The sequence below is a fragment of the Acanthisitta chloris genome, unplaced genomic scaffold (assembly GCF_000695815.1).
Source record: "Acanthisitta chloris isolate BGI_N310 unplaced genomic scaffold, ASM69581v1 scaffold23722, whole genome shotgun sequence".
Lineage (NCBI taxonomy): Eukaryota > Metazoa > Chordata > Aves > Passeriformes > Acanthisittidae > Acanthisitta > Acanthisitta chloris.
In genome coordinates, this window is record NW_008661387.1 from 33971 (window position 1) to 51694 (window position 17724).

General features: G+C 38.5%; 1 protein-coding gene across 1 annotated transcript in view; it reads left to right on the forward strand.

Annotated features, from left to right (window-relative positions):
• Window positions 1-17724, forward strand: part of ST3GAL3 (ST3 beta-galactoside alpha-2,3-sialyltransferase 3) — a 138109-nt gene that overhangs the window by 10007 nt on the left and 110378 nt on the right. Inside the window, exon 2 of the mRNA XM_009070219.1 lies at window positions 324-366. The gene's annotated coding sequence lies outside the window, so the exon portion shown is untranslated. The remainder of the gene's footprint in view (window positions 1-323; window positions 367-17724) is intronic.

Consider the following 17724-nt stretch of genomic DNA (forward strand, 5'->3'; position numbering starts at 1 on the left):
GCACAAATGGTTTCAGTAATGCTTTGTTTTTATGACAACAGATATCTTGATTAATTCTAATGCTTCTAAATCAATGATTACCCATGTGTTCTCTTCCTTTAGTATTTCCTGGAGATTCAGAAATGTTATTTTGGGAATACCTTGAAGTAACAACAATCTGTGTTAACAGCTACTAAGTGACTGGAAATTACGATATAGCTATTTTCAGTTAGAAATAATTATTACAGTTCCATAAGGACTTGCTGATTTTGGGTTTTGGTGCCTTTTGCAGAAAAGACACTTGCAATTTTTATAATATCGTGTCCCTTGCTTTTGTTTTCCAGAATATGACAAACTGGGCTTTCTCCTGAACCTGGACTCAAAATTGTAAGTAGGACAGTAGGACTGTTCTTAATTTCTGTAATTACAGCTTTCTGTTGTAAGCAACTGCAGCTAGCTCACTGGACTGTACATTTATTTCTCCCTGGGACAGTGAAGTCCTGCAGCAACCTAGCAATTATGACTCCTTTCCTTGCACTAGGCTTTGCAGGCCAGCTTGGATTGGGGATCACTGTCATTAATTCCTTAATAACTGATCAAGAGGCTATAAATACCCACCTGAAGCCATGACTGTCAGTCTGCTCTAGATATCCTACTGTTAATTTTCCAAATGAAAAATGCGTTAAACATTTGAAAGCGGAAGGAATGTGCAGTTTATTGGGATACTTAGAAGTTTATATTTCCTTTCCACTTGTTTCTTTAAGAATGAATACTACTATTTTTGTTTGTACACTGGAGCGGAAAGAACCTCAGCACAAGGCAGGGACCACTTGCTGTGTCAGAAGAACAACACAGTGCTGAAGGATTGGTACTCGTCGTGCTTTTTGCCATAAATCAGTCAAACTGAGGCCGAACTCTGTAACACTAGGGGTCAGTAGCGACCCTGTTTCTGAGGTCAGCAGCCTTGCGGGAATTTGGGTGTTGGGAGCAGAAAAGCTACTAAAACCCAGGCACAGCAGCAATCTAGTGGCTTTGAATGACTTGAAAATACATTCCCTGCACAATGTGTCATGTTCATATAGAACTCATTCTTAATGTTTTAAAATTTCATTGTACTTATAGGATGTAACATGTTGAGTTTAGTCTTGCTGAACAGCTTGGGAGCTTCCATAATGCAATAAAAGCCTTGTCAGTGTGTTGGGAGCTGCTGTTTGCAGGATATGAGAAAGTGTCTATGTAGGAGCTTCTTTTACGGAAGCAGCTGGTACATAAACTCAGTTGTAGCAACATATGGCAAAAAGGTAGCAGAACATGTATGAGAAAGAAAGAATGAATATTTGTTATTTATTGCTCCCTAAAGGCTCTGTCCTATTCAGTGGGCAGGAAGAACAATGTTTACTGTATGAAGAGTTCAAGGTTTCTTTCTGATCGCATTTAATGTGGTGTTCAATGCAGTTTTTGTTGCATGCTGTCTAGAACCCATGCTGACTGTACAGTTACCAATTTTCTTTATTGTATTTTCTGTGATGGGACATGCTTGTGATTTAGAGGCAGTAGTGTATGTACCCATACAACACTGTGGGGTGAGATGATAAATCATCTTCCATTTATACATTTATACAAGTCAAAGCAAAGAGATTAATCCAAAACTGGTGTAGGTAAGGAAACTTGGAGTGAATGTGTTGGTGCTGGTAAGAGGAAAATGTTTAAGTTTTTAAGTAGTCTGGTTGGTTTTATTCCAGGCTGTTTGGTGTATTTTGTAATGTCCGGTTTATTGAACACACCCATTGACTGTCCACGAACTGTTGTCATACCAGCCTGTGCTGTGTCCAAACCACTGCTTCAGTCTCACTCTTCCTACTCCTCCTTTTGCATGAACTGTCCTTTTCTTTATTGCTTTTAGCAAGTCCCATTGAGTCTTCTTTCCCGTCAAGCCTCTGTTACATCCTTTTTTCTCTTCTTTGCTCACTTGCCTATTTGATTACAGCTCTCCAAGACATGGCCTGTTCCTTTTTATACCTCTGTATGAGGTTAAGTGAAGTTTTTGTCTGCTGGAAGGCTGCCAGAACCCTGATTTATTTTCTTAAAATCTCTCCATGATAAAAACTATCCATTATTTTTGATTAAAGAAAGATTTTGTTGACTATTTAAAAACCATATTTATGTAGCACCCTAAATGTGCATGTTTTCTTTTCAGAGCCCTAAAATTAGCTTATAGAAAGACTTGGAACAAAATCAGCATGATTAAGCTAAGTACTGTGAGGTTAACTGAAGGAACAAAGAAGCCAAGTACTGTAGGTGGAATCACATATTTTTTTAACTGCTACAGTCATTTGTTGGGTTTTGTTTGGGTTTTTTTTCTACTTTTTGTTCGATTTTTTTTTTTTTTTTTGGTGAGATTTTTTTTGTTGTTGTTTGTTTGTTCTGTGGAATTAAAGCTGACCCTGCTTTGGGAATAGACCTGATGATCAGCAGAATTCACTTCCAGCCTGAAATATTCTATGATTATTTTTGATAGCAAGGAAGACAGAAAATAGCTGAAAATACCATGAAACATACTAAATACATTTGGAAAGAAAAATGGTGACAGCCCTTGCTACCCTTCCATGAGTTCACCTTGTGTGGTCAGGATACCAAATACGTTTACTAAGTACAGAGTGGATTCAGTGAAACTTACTGGTTAAAAGTGGTTTTTGTGACTCAGTCAAGATGGTACCATCATAGAAGCACTTTCTGGTTAAAAAAAAAGAAATTGCATAGAGTTGAAAGGAGTAATATGTTCTGCACTGATGACTTTATTGGCAGAAATAATTTAATTGCGTCTGTTGTTGTGATATAATCATTCTGGTGGAACTTTGCCATAGATCATAACTTTATAGGGTTCACTTAATTGACAGCATGTGAGAATCTTGTGTGACTTGAAGCACTTAGGGCAACAATTAGTTTTCTTTGTGGTTTTTTTTTTTCTTCATCTTTCATTTGCTCAAAATCTGTTGCTGGCTATGTTGGTCGATGTCCATTGAAGTAATGACCTGAAAGACCAACGTTTTTTACAAAGGTAGATCTTCATCAAAACTGAAGTGCTCTGACTTGCATTTTAAATTAGATACAAAGGAAAGTGTTTGACTTGATAAATAAGTAGTAATGTGCCCATTTGCCTTTGTACCTTTAGTTTTTCATGCATTGCCACTTCAGTGTTCTCTACCCTGCAGGTGTCCAGGGCATGTTATTCAGGTATAGTAGAGTCTATGGTGATTACAGGAATACAATGATTTTGTTTGCTGGTTCTCTTTGAGTTCACTCTTTGAGTTCAGGACTAGATCTGAGAAAGATCTATTGCAAGAGGAGTTTTACTTTTGGTTGTGCTAGTACCAACCATAACATCATTACCAAAATCAGAGTATCAAACCAAATATGCACAAAGTTCAGAAGCAGATCAGTTGCATCAGTTTCTCTAATGGTAAAGAGATTTCCCAAGCAGCAGAGTAACATACCTTTTTAAAGCCTATAAGGATAAAATCCAACATTTGCTTTAGAATCTCTTAGGAAGAGATTTTTTACTGAGAGAATGATCAGGCATTGGAATGGGCTGCCCAGGGAGGTGGTGGATTCATCATCCCTGGAGGTTTTCAAGATGAGACTAGATGTGGCACTTAGTGCCATGGTCTAGTAGTGACGGTACGGTTGTGCTTGATGATCTTTGAGATCTCTTCCAACCCGGTTGATTCTGTGATTCTACTGGTTGCATACAGAATAGCACTTACACAAAAAATATGATACAATTCACAGGTCTTAATTCTCAGAGGGGCCAATAGTTCCTGAACAATTTAAGGCCATCAATCACATTAGTGACTCAGCCAGTGGATTACTAGGTGCCACCAAATGCCAAGATTTGCAGTCACTTTCTAACATCTGTGCTTGGCTAAGAGTTGCATGCTTTTGTTATTTTTAAATATTTATATTGTAGTATTTCTTTGAGGCTGGCCAGGTCTGAGAAACAAGAGTCTCATTCACTACAAATTCTGAATCATTCCCTGAGCAGAATCTATGTTTGCATTGAATTAAAGGAAGGAAGATCAGCATATGAACATGTAGTTAATTATAGAGTGTATCTAATGCTTATTAAGTGGGCTCAGCTGAAGGTCGCATGGTCATTCGTTGTTCTGTCACTTAGTACTCTGTGAAAGCTTCCTTTAGTCACCTTAACAATTGCTTTGCATATGCCTTGGCAGATTACAAGTGTATATTCAGTTGCTTGAGCAGGTGAAAGTTCCCTTTTTGTAGTAACCCATGTAATTTGGGGGTTCTTCCCTTGCGTCGTTGCCCTTATGCTTCTATGCCAGCTTTCCTTCTTGCTCTGCTGGCATACCATTTCCTCAGTGAGATGGAAGCTACTGACTGCTCCTGGTTTCAAACTCATCCTTCAGAAACTCTTTTCAAAGGTACTTTAGCAGTTAGATTGGTGATTTGATGCTACTAAACAACACCCAGAAAAAGCTCCCCTTGGGAACTTCAAAGGTCTTTTTACCTGCTGCCGCAGTCAGCTCAGAACCTTGGATGTTAAAACTTCAGTTGATGAATGATGGAAGAAGCTTCCCAGGGGTTGACTTTGACTGGGGAAGAACCATTCCCTCATAGCTTCTTTATGGCATATATTTTATATTGTGTACTTTGGGAATTTTTAGGCAGTCCTTAATTAAATGGAAGAATATTTTTTTCAATGGGCTCTGTGTTTTGCTAGGCTTGTTGTGATGCTATGCATTTACATGTTTCTTCATTATAGAGTACATTTGGGAAGTGCAACAAAGATTCTTTGAATATTCGTGATAATTTCAACTTTGTGTTAAAAAGAAAAGACAAAGAAATTGAGTATTTTGGCTAAGGGGGAAGCAAGAAATAGCGACCTTCATCCTGCAAACTCAAATGAAACTTGATCTAGACTTTGAAAACACCGTAAAAATGGAAAGAGTTTAGGCTAGGGAAACACATAGATTGGGTTACTAATGTTTGTTGAAATTTCTTTACTTCAGAGCTTTAATAATGAAGAACTGAAACAGAGCCCCTTCCCCTCATTTTGTTTCTAGGGTGGGAGGTTGCTTTGAATCTGTTTGTGTCTATGTGTGGTACTTCACCATTAAACACTGTAAAAATAAGCAATAAACGTGTTGGAATGCTGGACTTTCCCCATGCCTGCTGCTGTGGGATTTCTTTCTGCCCTGTTTTCTTTCCCATTTGTCTTTTTGTGTTCCTGCAATCCTGAGGGGGGAAGAAGAAAAGAAGTGAAGTCCCAATGGTGTCCTGCCTAGGCAGGGGTAAGAGGGCTAAATGGAAGGAGTCTGACCATCACAAGCAAGAGTGTCCTGATGGTTGGTCTGAAAGATTATTTCAAGACTTAGCATACTTTATGACATGGATTTTTTTTATTTTTTCCTGGCAACTGGTTATTTATTTGTCTTTCATTTTGGACTTTTAATCCGTGTCCTTCTACTTAATCTCTTCCATTCTGTACTAATTGCTTGATTACTTCAAATATTTAAGAAAATGAACCCTATCTATTCATAGCAACTCAATTTCCTAGTTGTTTGTTGTTCATCCATCAAACTTCCACATTTGGGTGGGATGTAACTGCCATCCCTGTTTTTGTTTTGTTCTTCTTAATTCATTTTAGGTTGTTTCGCTTTTGATCCTTTGGTATTCTCATAAAGATTTCTCATGTGAGTCTTAATTATGTTACTTTGGGATTCCAGTTTTAGACAGAGACTCGGTTGATGAAGAAGATAAAGACTGTAGAACTCAAAATCACTGACAGCTTAGATAGAACTGATTCATTACTTGATTTGTTAAGTGCAAACAAAGTCAAAAACTTTGGTGCCTTTAAAACGCCCAGTTTCCTGAAGCTGGAAGTAATTATGAACCAAACCATGTGGGAAAAGCATGTAAAGCAAGAAATATGAATGGCTGGGCATTGTTTAGAGCAGTTTTATACTGTTTGCCCCAAAAGTTCAGTTTCATAAGAAAGAAATGTTCATGGAAAAATCAAGAGTATAAGGGGAAACAGTGATAATGCATTTATAGATAAGGTAGAAGTGTGCAGTAAATGCATAGAGTTCTGTTTGGATGAGGGAAAAGAAAGTACTCTCCTTGGTATCAACAGCAAAAATGCAAGCAGTAGATGCCTAAGTTTATGTGCTTTAGAACTGACATGTGTGGGTAACATTCTTGAAAGAATTTCTAAAAAAGTAGCAGAAGACTTTTTGGACTACTAGAGATTATTAATAAATCTTGAAACACTAGGGGTTCTCCATATTCTTGGCAGAAAGTTGATGTGCAAATATTTTAAAAGCAAAAGGGAATGACTCATAAGCTTTTCAACCCGTATTTGATTCTGAGAACAATAACATATTGACCAATATGAGTTTCCACAGGAAAAAAAAAGGTAATGCGTATAGTTCCAATTAGTGTGCATACAAGAAAATGAATACTTTCTTTTGTGTATGTGTATGTCCATGAAGGTGCCTGCTATGTGTGAGATTGATTTCTCTCTTGGTATATTCCTCTTAGGACCAGTTTGTGCATTTTATGTTCTTCTAACCAGCCAGACTACTTGTATAAAAACTGGGAAGTCTCAGTTCTCTTTTCCCCCTCTATACCTGTAAGGTGCAATGCTTACTTTGCTTGTAGTTTTTCACTACAGTAGCATTAACCTGAATGTTTATTTTCCTGGAGTGGATATGGTTACAACTAGTTAACTTTACAAATTTCTATTAACTGTTGTTTGAGCAAGCCTTTTTATAGTTATTGCATTCACAGAAGGCTAAATTTACTTTAGTAGTAAAACCCAATTCACAGAATATCTAATAGCTCATAAATGACACAGGGGTCCTCCTGTTGCTTTATCCTCTTGGGAGAAGAACACATAAAAAGCCACATTTTGTGTTCTTCCTTCAGAATACTGTTCTAAAACTTAGAGATAGGTTGGTTTGGGTTTGGCCAGCTTCTGCACTGGTGAGCTTGTTATGCTTCTTGTTACTGAATATCCTTCTACAAAGTCCTTCTTGCTCCATGAATAACTGATGAAAATTGAATGGATTGAGCTATCTAAACATTGATCATTCCCAAAGCTTCAGTTAAAGAGGTTAGAAATACTGCATTAAGACCATTAAATGACTTTTATCTCATTCTAATTCTGTTTGACTATACAGTTTACTGCAAGAGCTAGGTGTCCTGTGGGAACATGGGTTTTGATACAGGTTTATGTTAAAACATAATTGTTAATTTTATTCATAATGAACAAAGCACCAGCACACATTGTGGAAATCGGCGATTTGTTGCTGCCTATCTTATATCAAAGCAGTTGTGAGATTATCATTAAACTGATTCAGGAGCTGCCTCTGAAAATCCTGAAGGCATATATGTGATCACCAAGCATCAACTCTTCTGCACCTGCCTGACCCTTCTTGCAGGCCTAGCAATGTTCCACCCACTTCCCCTTTGTTTTTCCTTAGAAGGGACCCTCATCTGATGGTTGAATAGCAATTAAGTGTATTCCAGCAAGCAAACACTGTACTGTTTATCAAACCTGCCTCTGAAGCATGTCACTCGCTCTGAAGAGCACACTCGCTGTGGTATCCAGACACAGTTCAGTTGTCAGCTCCTAATTTACAAGGTGGTTCTGAGGAGGTTTTGTAAATGGGGTGTATGAGAAGACACAGCTTACTCTACTCAGTCTGCCTCTGAACTTGTCTTCTGCATTGTTATACTGTGACCAGAGATATCAAGCTTTGCTGACTGTGCCAAGAGTGCCATACATACGTTTTAAGACTATGTAGTGGGTCATCAAGGCAGGGAAGAGTTTGATGAAACAAATACATACAGACTTATTACGTGCTAAGGAGGGACAGTAAAACCCAAGCATACTTTTAACAGCTGTTATTAGCATCTGTTAGGTAAGAAAACAATATTTCATTTATGCTGAAAGAATACAGGAAGCTTATTGCTGTGCTTGAGGAGAACTGTAGCAGAAGAGGAGAATGTGATCTGCCAGGCAGTGACATGCTGTGTCACCATGATTCTTAGCCTTCTACACAGATGATAGGAGAGAGGTACTGAAGAAACCCTGTTAAACATAATCCAGAGGGGTATTTTTTTTTACTTGTTCTGTTCCCAGTCTTAAGACTAGAAACCTGACAGTAAGTCTTGATGAGTAAAGACCTCTTTATTTTACTGTTTAAAGTTGTTTCAGGACTGAAGGGCGAGGTAAGTTTTGATTAGGTAGATAAATTTAGAATATGCTTTTTCCTTGAGGAAGCATGGTGTAGCTGCTAGCATGCTTGTGAAATCTGTGCTGGAGAAGGACTCGGAAGGATCCCAGACCTAACAAGTACTGGTGGGAGAGGTGGTGGGGTGTGATGCACATTGCAGTGAACGAAGCGTGTTGAAGGCTGCTTTGCAGCAGGAAGGTCAATTACAGCTGCATCTGATGTGCCACGTTGGGGAAGGAGTTGTGTAGCAGTCATTGTTGTAAGATGTTTTTGAGGTTATGGATGTTTGAATTAGAGTATGAGGCTGAGAGAAGGTTTTCTGTAGTTGCTTTTGAGAAAACAAAGCAATTAACATTTGTGAAACACTTTTTACTCTTACATTACATAGAAGCTCATGTAGTTCTTCCTCAGTTTACAGCAGAAATAAAAACAGGCAGAAATGCTACTCCTGGCACTAGCTGCAGCCCCAATCCTGCTCTCAGAAATGAAAATCAGGACCACAAAGGGAGGGACAGAAAACTGACAGAACATATATGTGCTGTTTCTGCCGTGTCTGCCATGCAATCTGCTTCAGCTCATTAAAGAAGGATAAACTGAAAAGCCAACAAACAGTAGTTTCGATTTGCATATTGAATGTGTTTGGATACTTCTCTTTGATTTCAGACCTTTTAATTCCTACTTAGAAATATCTTCCGCCTGGCTCTTTGAAAGGGTTAATCTTGGAGACATGAAAACTGAGCAGTGTCCTGTACACCTGCAAAATGTTGTGTGCCTTCCTTATGCTCCTTTTCATCCTCTTTGAGTGACCGCTTGTAATATCATTGAAGGCAGAAATTCCCGAAGCTGATTGTGTCATTGGACTGTTTGAGTCACAGACTATGATGTATACAGAAATCAAAGCTGTATTTTATCATTCTGGAACTCAGGTGATTTTGTGAAGTGTTGCTATTTTGATGAATTAACAAGGAGGAGAGGATAGGACTTGTACTGTTGAAAGGGGAAACCTGTTTCATTGCTTAGCTTTGGAGCTCTCCTTCAGCCTGTTTGCCAGAAATCTTGGAAAAACACTTCTCTGTCTTGTGGGGAGTCATGAATAACCTCCATCTGATCTAGGGCTGGTGTTCAATGAAGTTAGGAGTGATGCAAGATGGAAGAAGGTCTGATTAATTGGGCTGTTGGCAGTTCTTTGAGACACACTTCTTTCAGTTCTCTGACTCATTCATGGTGGATACCTGTGGCAGTTTGGATGTTGGTTGGATGGCCTTTTCAAACAAGCAGCTGCTCTTTGAAGTGGGAAAACAAAGATTATCTGAGCAGAAGAACATTCATTGGAACAATGTATGGAGTAAACAGGAGGGGTTTTTGTTCTGGATGGCTCTGCAGCTGTTCTTACTGTTAAAGATTCTGGCTATTCTTCCTTATTTACCCTAAAGCAATTTGGATTTTTGTTAGTTTCATGAGAGGACTTTTAGTAACAGTGTCTGTGGGGGTTCCTCCAGGGCAGGGATATGTTCTGTATTTACAGCAAGGTTTCTGGAGGAAACTCTTTTCCTCCCAATATGTAGCCTTCCTCTTCTTATGACTTCAGTGTGGTACTTGTTAAGATTCAATTGATGTCTGCTTGAATTCATGACATCTGTCTCTAATATAGGTCAGTGAAGACAGCTTTTTTTGGACTACAACTTTAGAAAGAAGAGAGAAAAATTCAGAAATTCATGACTATATACAGCATTTTGTAAAACTACTATTAAACCACATTCCCCAATTGTGAGGTCACCTCTGCAAACCATCTAAAGCAATTTATTCACTGACCAGTGGCATTTTCCTTTCAATTTCAGTCCAGCCTAGGGGAGTTGACTTTTTCCTTGGTTTGGAGGAGCTAAGTGGTTATTCCTTTCCAGGCTGTCCAGACCTTCCAAAGAACAGTTTAAAGGGCAGCCTTTATTGCCCTTACCCCTGCAAAGTTACCAAAGAAACTGAAAAGGGAGGGTGTTGTGAACTGTTCTTGTTAAAGATTTGCATTCAGGTAGCTGAGAAAGACCTTTCCAAGTGGGTTTTAACTTCCTGTGTGGGAAAATAAAAATGGCCAGACCAGAGATTTACCTGCTGCAATATCTTGTCTCAAAATGTTCCCTAGAATTGTTTAGGGAAGGAGAAAAATACATGACTGTGAAGTCATCCTTGCTCTAGTGTCTCTCTCCAGCTTCCAAGGGGAGGAATCTTTGGTATTCCCAACTTGGGGATCCTGTTAGACTTTTTAATAGCTTTTGATCCCATCTATACATCTGGCTTCTGTACCATACTGTAAAGAAATCTGCCTATTAACTGCATGTTGTATGAAAGAAGTGATTCCTTTTGTCTGTTTTACTGTCTTCAGGATAATTTTGTTTGATGCTCCAGTGATATGAATAATAAATCACTGTTGGTATTTTCCATAGTATTCCGCTGTGCTAGTGTGCTCTCACACCTTGATAAACACTGCAAGTCTCCCTGAGATTGTGTTCCATGGCCTGGTGTGTTCTGCAAGGCAATGAACTGCATTTTTTAGGAGGAAGACTGGGTGATTAAAACCTTAGTGTAACTGATTTTCTCACTTGGCATTTAAAACTGCTAAGCTCTGGATTTTGACATTCAAATCTACTAAACTGCATTATCCACAGAAGTGAAATAATAATTTCAGCTGTGATGCTCCAGGAATCTTTTTTTTTCCTTCTTCCCCATAGCTTTAGGGTTTTGGGGGAGTATCTTTGTTTTCACATGTACTGATTCCTGCTAGTCTGAGCAGAGGATTCCTGGATTCTGATTGGGTTGAATTATTTATTCTCATCTCTTTAGCACTTGTCTCTCCTGGACCTACACTGCTGGATTCATTACACTACAAATGGAAAAACACTGTTCCCCATCCAAAGAAAGCATTTCCCATTTGTAGATGTAACAGATGAGGGTTAGTGATGAAGACTTAAGGGTTACAGCAACAAAATTATGACATTGCAATTTATCTTCTTGCATTCCTTCGTTTGGGAAAAATAGATGTCATAGGTGAGGTTTTATTTCCTATCAGAGTTTGAATTGCCTCACTTTTTATGGCCATTGCACTAATGGTGGTTTTTGAGTGGCATTTAAATAAAGAATCACAGCATTTAGTTTTTGCAGGTTTTGAGAATTAATAATAGGGAGCATTTTAATTTCTGACTTTGGGGAAATGAGTTTGTTTAGACATTCTTTAGGCAGTTCTTCAGAAAGGAGTTCAGCTGGGAATCCCAACTGACTGTTGAGAGGGTTTTTATTGACTACTAAGTGAGTCCTAACACATCTCCAAAAAATGTGACTATCCTCCATTAGCTTATCCTTGTCTCTTATCTGTAAAACCAAAGTACTGTCACTGAGGATGGAAACCAGCAATATTTGGTATATGGAAACTAGAATAGATAAAAGTCCACTAATATTCATTGAGGAATTGTGTTGATTATCAGCAAGTTACTTCATCATTAAGTTACAATATTTTGTCCAAAGATTAATAGATAATCAAAAACTCAGGGAGAGTCATCTGCATAGTTGTGGTTACTTTTTTTTCTTCCTTTAGTGAACAGCTGCCTTCTGTGAAAATAAAATTTTTGTATTTCATGCTTTTTCTTTAGTCTAACAATTGGTATTTTAGCCAGTTGTTTTTTTCCTTTTCATATTTCTTTAAAAACACAAGCAAACAAACCCTGAAATGGACTGTTTCCTTTGCTCCTCATCTATGTCCATTTGAACACAATTCTGCTTTTCTCTGTGCTGCTAGTCTTAAAGGTACAAGGTAACAGAAACAGATTTTTTTTTTTTTTTAAAAAAAGGGGAAAGTTTATAAAAACCGAAGGAGATCAGGAGATCAGGGATATTACTCAATTCTTGGAGGACTATGCAGCATGAGGTCACATACAAAATGTGCCATGGACTTCTGTTGGATTTTTATCTTCATCCTTTGAATCTGTTTTTATAAATTCAGCATTTAGTTTCTTTATTTACTTATTTAAAACAAACAAATAAAACCTTCTGATTCTTTAGTCCATGATGATCCTACCGCTCTTTTAGGAGTTGATAAAAGGTTATTAATTGAGAAGCTCCAGGCAGAGTTGTTGGTTCCTGTGTACTCTAAGAGATGGTACAATTATATAGTCCTTTCTGATACAGAAATCACTTATAGCTGTATGTCTTAAGATGTTTATGTATTTAGTACTGCTGAGACTAATCTGAAATTCCTTCTTCTGCTTAGTGATCTAATTCCTAGTATTGCAAAGACCAGGAATGGATTTTAGTAAGGAAGTAGGATCCTTGCGAGTTTTTTGTGGATGGAAGCTTTTTCAGTGGTTTTGTGCGAAGATGCCATTTCAGAGGGTGAATGGCATTGCAGTGTTGATGCTGTGCAGCTGTCTGTGCCCCTCTGCCTACCCTGCACTTCCCAAAGGGCAGTGTTGGCTTTGCTTTCTGTGTAGAGGGCTAGAGAGGTGGGTCATTGGTTTTAGTGGAATGTCTTTAAAACTTTGTTTTCCTGGGCCAGTTTAATGTAACCTAATCTTCTTCAGCTGCTGTTCTTGGGTAGTCCAAACAAATAAATAGAAATATGTGTTGATTATCTTTGCTGTTAGGAAATTAGTTTCATGGGAAGCCATAATTCTTGGTAGAGAAGCAGAACTGGGCATATTTAGCATGCATCATGTCATCTTAGAAACAGGGATTTGGAGAATCTTACTTGTATTTGGTCATACAACCTCCTTGGGGAATTTGCTTACATACTGGAGTAACATTTGAAAATATTTACATGTATTTTGCTGGCTATTGTGTTATAGATACATTTCCTGTCTCTTTCAGTATAAGCATTTTGCTTTTCCTCTTCTTTCTGTCTACTCATTCCTTTGTTTTGTCTGTTTAGCTTTTCCTTAGCTGGAACTAGAAAAATAGCAAATTTCATAAGGTGGGGCCCTGTAATTCTTTGAACCCGAGTTTGCAAACTTCTGAGAGATGTAGTTGGAGTTTCGTAAGCTTCTGTTTCAGTGTTTCCTCACCCACACTGTGCTCTTGTTGAACGTGGAGCTCCAGCCATGGTCCAAGGGGAGGGTTCATCAGCTTATCTTGTGTCCACAGTGTCTTCTACTCAAGGAGATTCTGCCTGTCAAAATGAGGCGATGATCATGGCTCTACTTATAAAGTCAGATGTGCAAATGGATTTTTTCAGTCCCTTGCTATTACTGGTATATGGGATTGGCTACTCTATAAGTGAAGGCTGCTGCTGTTGTTGATGACTTCTCCTCCTCAGACCGAATGGCAGTAACCGAGGAGCTGCATCACCAGCCCTGCTGGAGGTGTCCTCCCATGCCGTTAAGTGAACTGGTCGTGTTTACTGTGAGACTGACAAGTCTGTAATGAAGGAGAGAATTGATGGGGTGCTTACTTTCTCACCTGTCTATTTAATAGAAGTCTTTGCTGGTTGGGCAGGAGCAGAGGGCAGGTTTATGGTTTTCTTTCAGGGTTTTTCCCCCTGAAGTGGGATTTGTTGCTTTACAAGCTTATGTGATGTTATGAAAAAGAATATAAAGGGCTGGAAACTCTCTACATAATAGGCTGTAAATACTATTTTAAGATCTATGACCCTTTGATATTATCTGAAATACAAACAATTGCACACCCTAGCCACTCTGGTTGTGCCTTCATTAGTGTCTTGTTTGGAGCAGTCCTGCAATTTCGAAGCAAATCCCATAACTGTTACTGTATGCTGATTGAAATGTAGCCCTGGGCTTAGATGGGGGAAACTAAACTGAAAGTTTTATTCCAGGAGTCTATGAAATTGTCTTTTGGCCAACACTGAGCCATGTATGTGTGTGGGGGATACATCTGGCCCAGAGACTCCTACCTAAAATAAAATGCCCTGAATCTCACATGGTGTAGGTATGGGGCTCAGCATTAACTGCTTTGATTTAGTGATCTGCCAGATAACTTGCTAATATTATTTCATTATTGCTTCATAATAACTAGTCTGTTTTATGTGCCTTTCATTTCATGTTCTCATCACATCTCCTATTCATTCTTCATGTATCATGACATACACTTTGTAGAGCTGCTTTGTAGGTATAAGACTCAGGTTATTTTGAACCAAAGAGAAAGAAACCCCAAGGTTAGGGTCAATCTAGATAGTTCATTGTCAAAGAACTCCTTTTCCTTGTTTAACAAATGTATCAGGGCATATATTTGTTGTGCAAGAGTAACAGCAAGAGACATCAGTCCTCAGATAAGATGGTCTCATGCAGATGAAGCTTTTCAATTTTTACGATCCACAATTTAAATTCCATATGAAAGGCAAAGCAGCAAAATCTGTCTCTGAAAGTAGATTTTGTAACATTCAATTACATGATCTTAGTTGCAGATGTTTTCTTTAGTAGTCTAAACACTTGAGTTGTATTACTAATTTCTTTTTTTAAAGGGGTTTAGATTCCAGTCTTATGAGGATGACATGCTGTCCTTGATCAAGACATGATGAAGGAATTAACCATGGTGACGTTTTCATGTTTGAGATGAAAAGAAGACACACGTCTGCCAAATGCAAGCAGAAGGAAAAATCTTGTTACTTCTTCTAAATCCTCTGAAAGCAGCTGGATTTTTAAGTCATCCAAATTGTGAAATTTTGTTAAGATTGATGTCCACATAACAGTGTAGAGAAGCACAGAAAATCTTAAGAATTCAGGATGTGTGCTAGTCTCATAGGAGAAAAGTCAGGGGGAAAAAAAGCAAGAGTGCATTTTCTCTTTAGTGGAATAAGCCAATTACTTCCCTTTAACTTCACCCTCATGCAGGCACTTGTTTAAAAACTGCAGATGTTTACAGTTACTGACTATGATTTGTTTTTCTCATTTATTCTGGATAAATTTCTTATCTTACTGGGTTTTTCCTGCCGAAATCTGAGCAAAATTTAAAGGGTCCGCAGTGTCATCTAATTACATTTTTTCTGCTCTCTCCATTAGCTCTTTGACACCTCAGTCAGCATGAGCATGAGAATCAGGAGCTGGAATAATGTGCCTAGACCTGGAAGATATATAGGAGATTTGCTTCTTTCTGCTGTTCCAGTCATGGCAGCCCTGGCTGTTTACCATAGCAGCCTTGTGTGGTTGGGATAACCTAGGAGTCCAGGTGCAATAGTGGGGCTAGTGACATGAAGCTATTTACTGGCTTCTAAAGCACTAAGAAAGTAATATTGTTTGGTTTGGTGCATAGTTCTTGGCCCATGTACTGTAAGCAGCATTCAGGATTACAAAAGGAGAATCAAACATAAGCTCTTGTAAGGCAGTACCCCATGGCAGGTGGCGTTTGCAGGATGTGCTTTTAGCTCCATTGCATCTCCCTTTTGGAAATAAGAAACATCATCAGAGCAGCAGCAATATATGCAGCAGTGTAGTAGGTACATTGTCATCAAACACAAAGGAAATGCTCATTTATATACTGCAGTTCTGCGTGTGTTTTTTTTTTAAATTACAGAACCATGTGCCTACTAACAGTGTGATAGTTCTCTATGGGATGCTTCATGCAGGTTGTTTTGCATCATGATTTATGGAAGACCGATCTCTGCAAGATCTGTGAATCTTGCAGAAAAAAAAAAACCCTACAAAGCAAATGTATATATTTAAAATGATGTTAACTTGGATATCTTTATGTGGTAGCAGAGTGGTAAACAGCAAGTCTGTATCCAGCCTTGCTCTAAATGTTTTGCTTTGAGTTACACCTAGTAGAGGCTTATCATTGTGTGCATGCTGGCAGTGACAGTGTGCCGTGTGTATTTCGAAGAAATTGAACAAGCAGAATGTGTCCCTAGATGGATTTAAAATGTAGAGTGCCCCTTTCTAGTTTTGTGTACCCTGCTGACTCAAAATGCAGCTAGGAGAAAGGAGACGAGCAAACATTGAATGATACGAGATGGCAGCTACAGTTGGCTTAGAGATCTGTTCTGCCTCTGGCACTCTGGATCCTGAACTTCATCACATCCAAGAAATGTTAACAGCTCAGCCCTGGGGCATTAACAGCTCTGAGTATCTTTATGGGGTTTGTACTGACAGCTCCCCCAGCAGCGTGCAGCGATTGGCATTCTGGGCAGCTCACATGCAGGAGGGTTTCAGTCTGCTATTCTTTTGCTGAAACACCATGATGGGCATCTGAGTGACATTTTAATTTGATAATGAAAGCGCCATTAAATCAAAAAAGAGAAAAATGCCTGTGTTTGTGGCACAAGATATTCTGTGTGACCACTGAGGTCATTTGAGACAGGCCTGCTGTTGAAATAGTTATACAAGTTTGCCAGCAATGACTCACTACTATGGTGGCTGCAGATAAATTCCAGTTGCTTTCTACTTGTTTTTGAAGATTTTGGTATTAGGGGTTTTTGTTTGTTGCTTAAACAATAAAAATTCAGCAACACTGAGGTTTGCTTGATAAAGATTAAGACTTCCCACATTTCTTCATACCTGAAATGTTGCAACAAGCTGTGATCTGTACATCATGCCGTCCCTTTTGACTGTGTCAGAAGGGGATATATTTTAGCACCATTAAAACCTTCTGTTTTGTTGGCAATGAGTCTTTCCTTCTTGTGCCTGTTTCTAAAGAGGTCCTGACTGGAGTCAGAACACAAATTATTCAGTGCAAGTCTTCGGGATTCAGACTTCTAGATGCTCACATCTCAGGTGCTTTCTTATGTCTCTCATTTAGAGAAATGTGTTATAATATCACCTATGGAAAGCAAACTCACGAATTTGGGTTGCGCTAGATAATGTTACACCTGTATCTCTCTCCATATCTAAGTACGATAATTAGAGATATCTAAATTTTGCTGTAAATAATTAGCAGTGTACATGGCTAAGTGTATTGTCATGCCATCCTGTAGATGAGGAATTTTGGTAGTAAAATATTACATGTTTAGACCATAATTATACAGGATATCTGTGGCAGAATTAGAACTGGATCCATGTTCTTAAGGTTTTTATCTGAAAAGGTCTTTAATTAAATACTTACAGTGACTATTTTCTCCAGTTTATTTTCTCTTCCAGCTCTTAAAGTTCTAGATTTTCGTTTGGCAGAAATAGATTTTATTCTTTAAGAACTATAGGGGCTCTGTATATATATTGAGAGTTTTTGTAGTTTAAGAGCTCTAGGAGATTTTGTACTGTATGAAGCTAGCTGTAAAATTAGCTGTTCATGCAGTTGGAACTGGCTACTGACCTCTTGGGAGGTGATGCAGGACCAGTGCAAGGAGGATAGCTACTCCCTGTTCAGCATGGAGTTACTGTCACCCCAATATGTAGTTTTGAAGCTCTGAATCCATGCTCATTGCATTTAGCAGTAGTTTGCTAGTTAGGTGGTATTGGTGATGGCTGGAAAAGAAAATGGTTGTGATAATAACGGGCTTTTCAAAATTGTATTTGTGGGTCTGCTCTGTAGGTCTGTGCTGTCATCTTCATTTGATTCC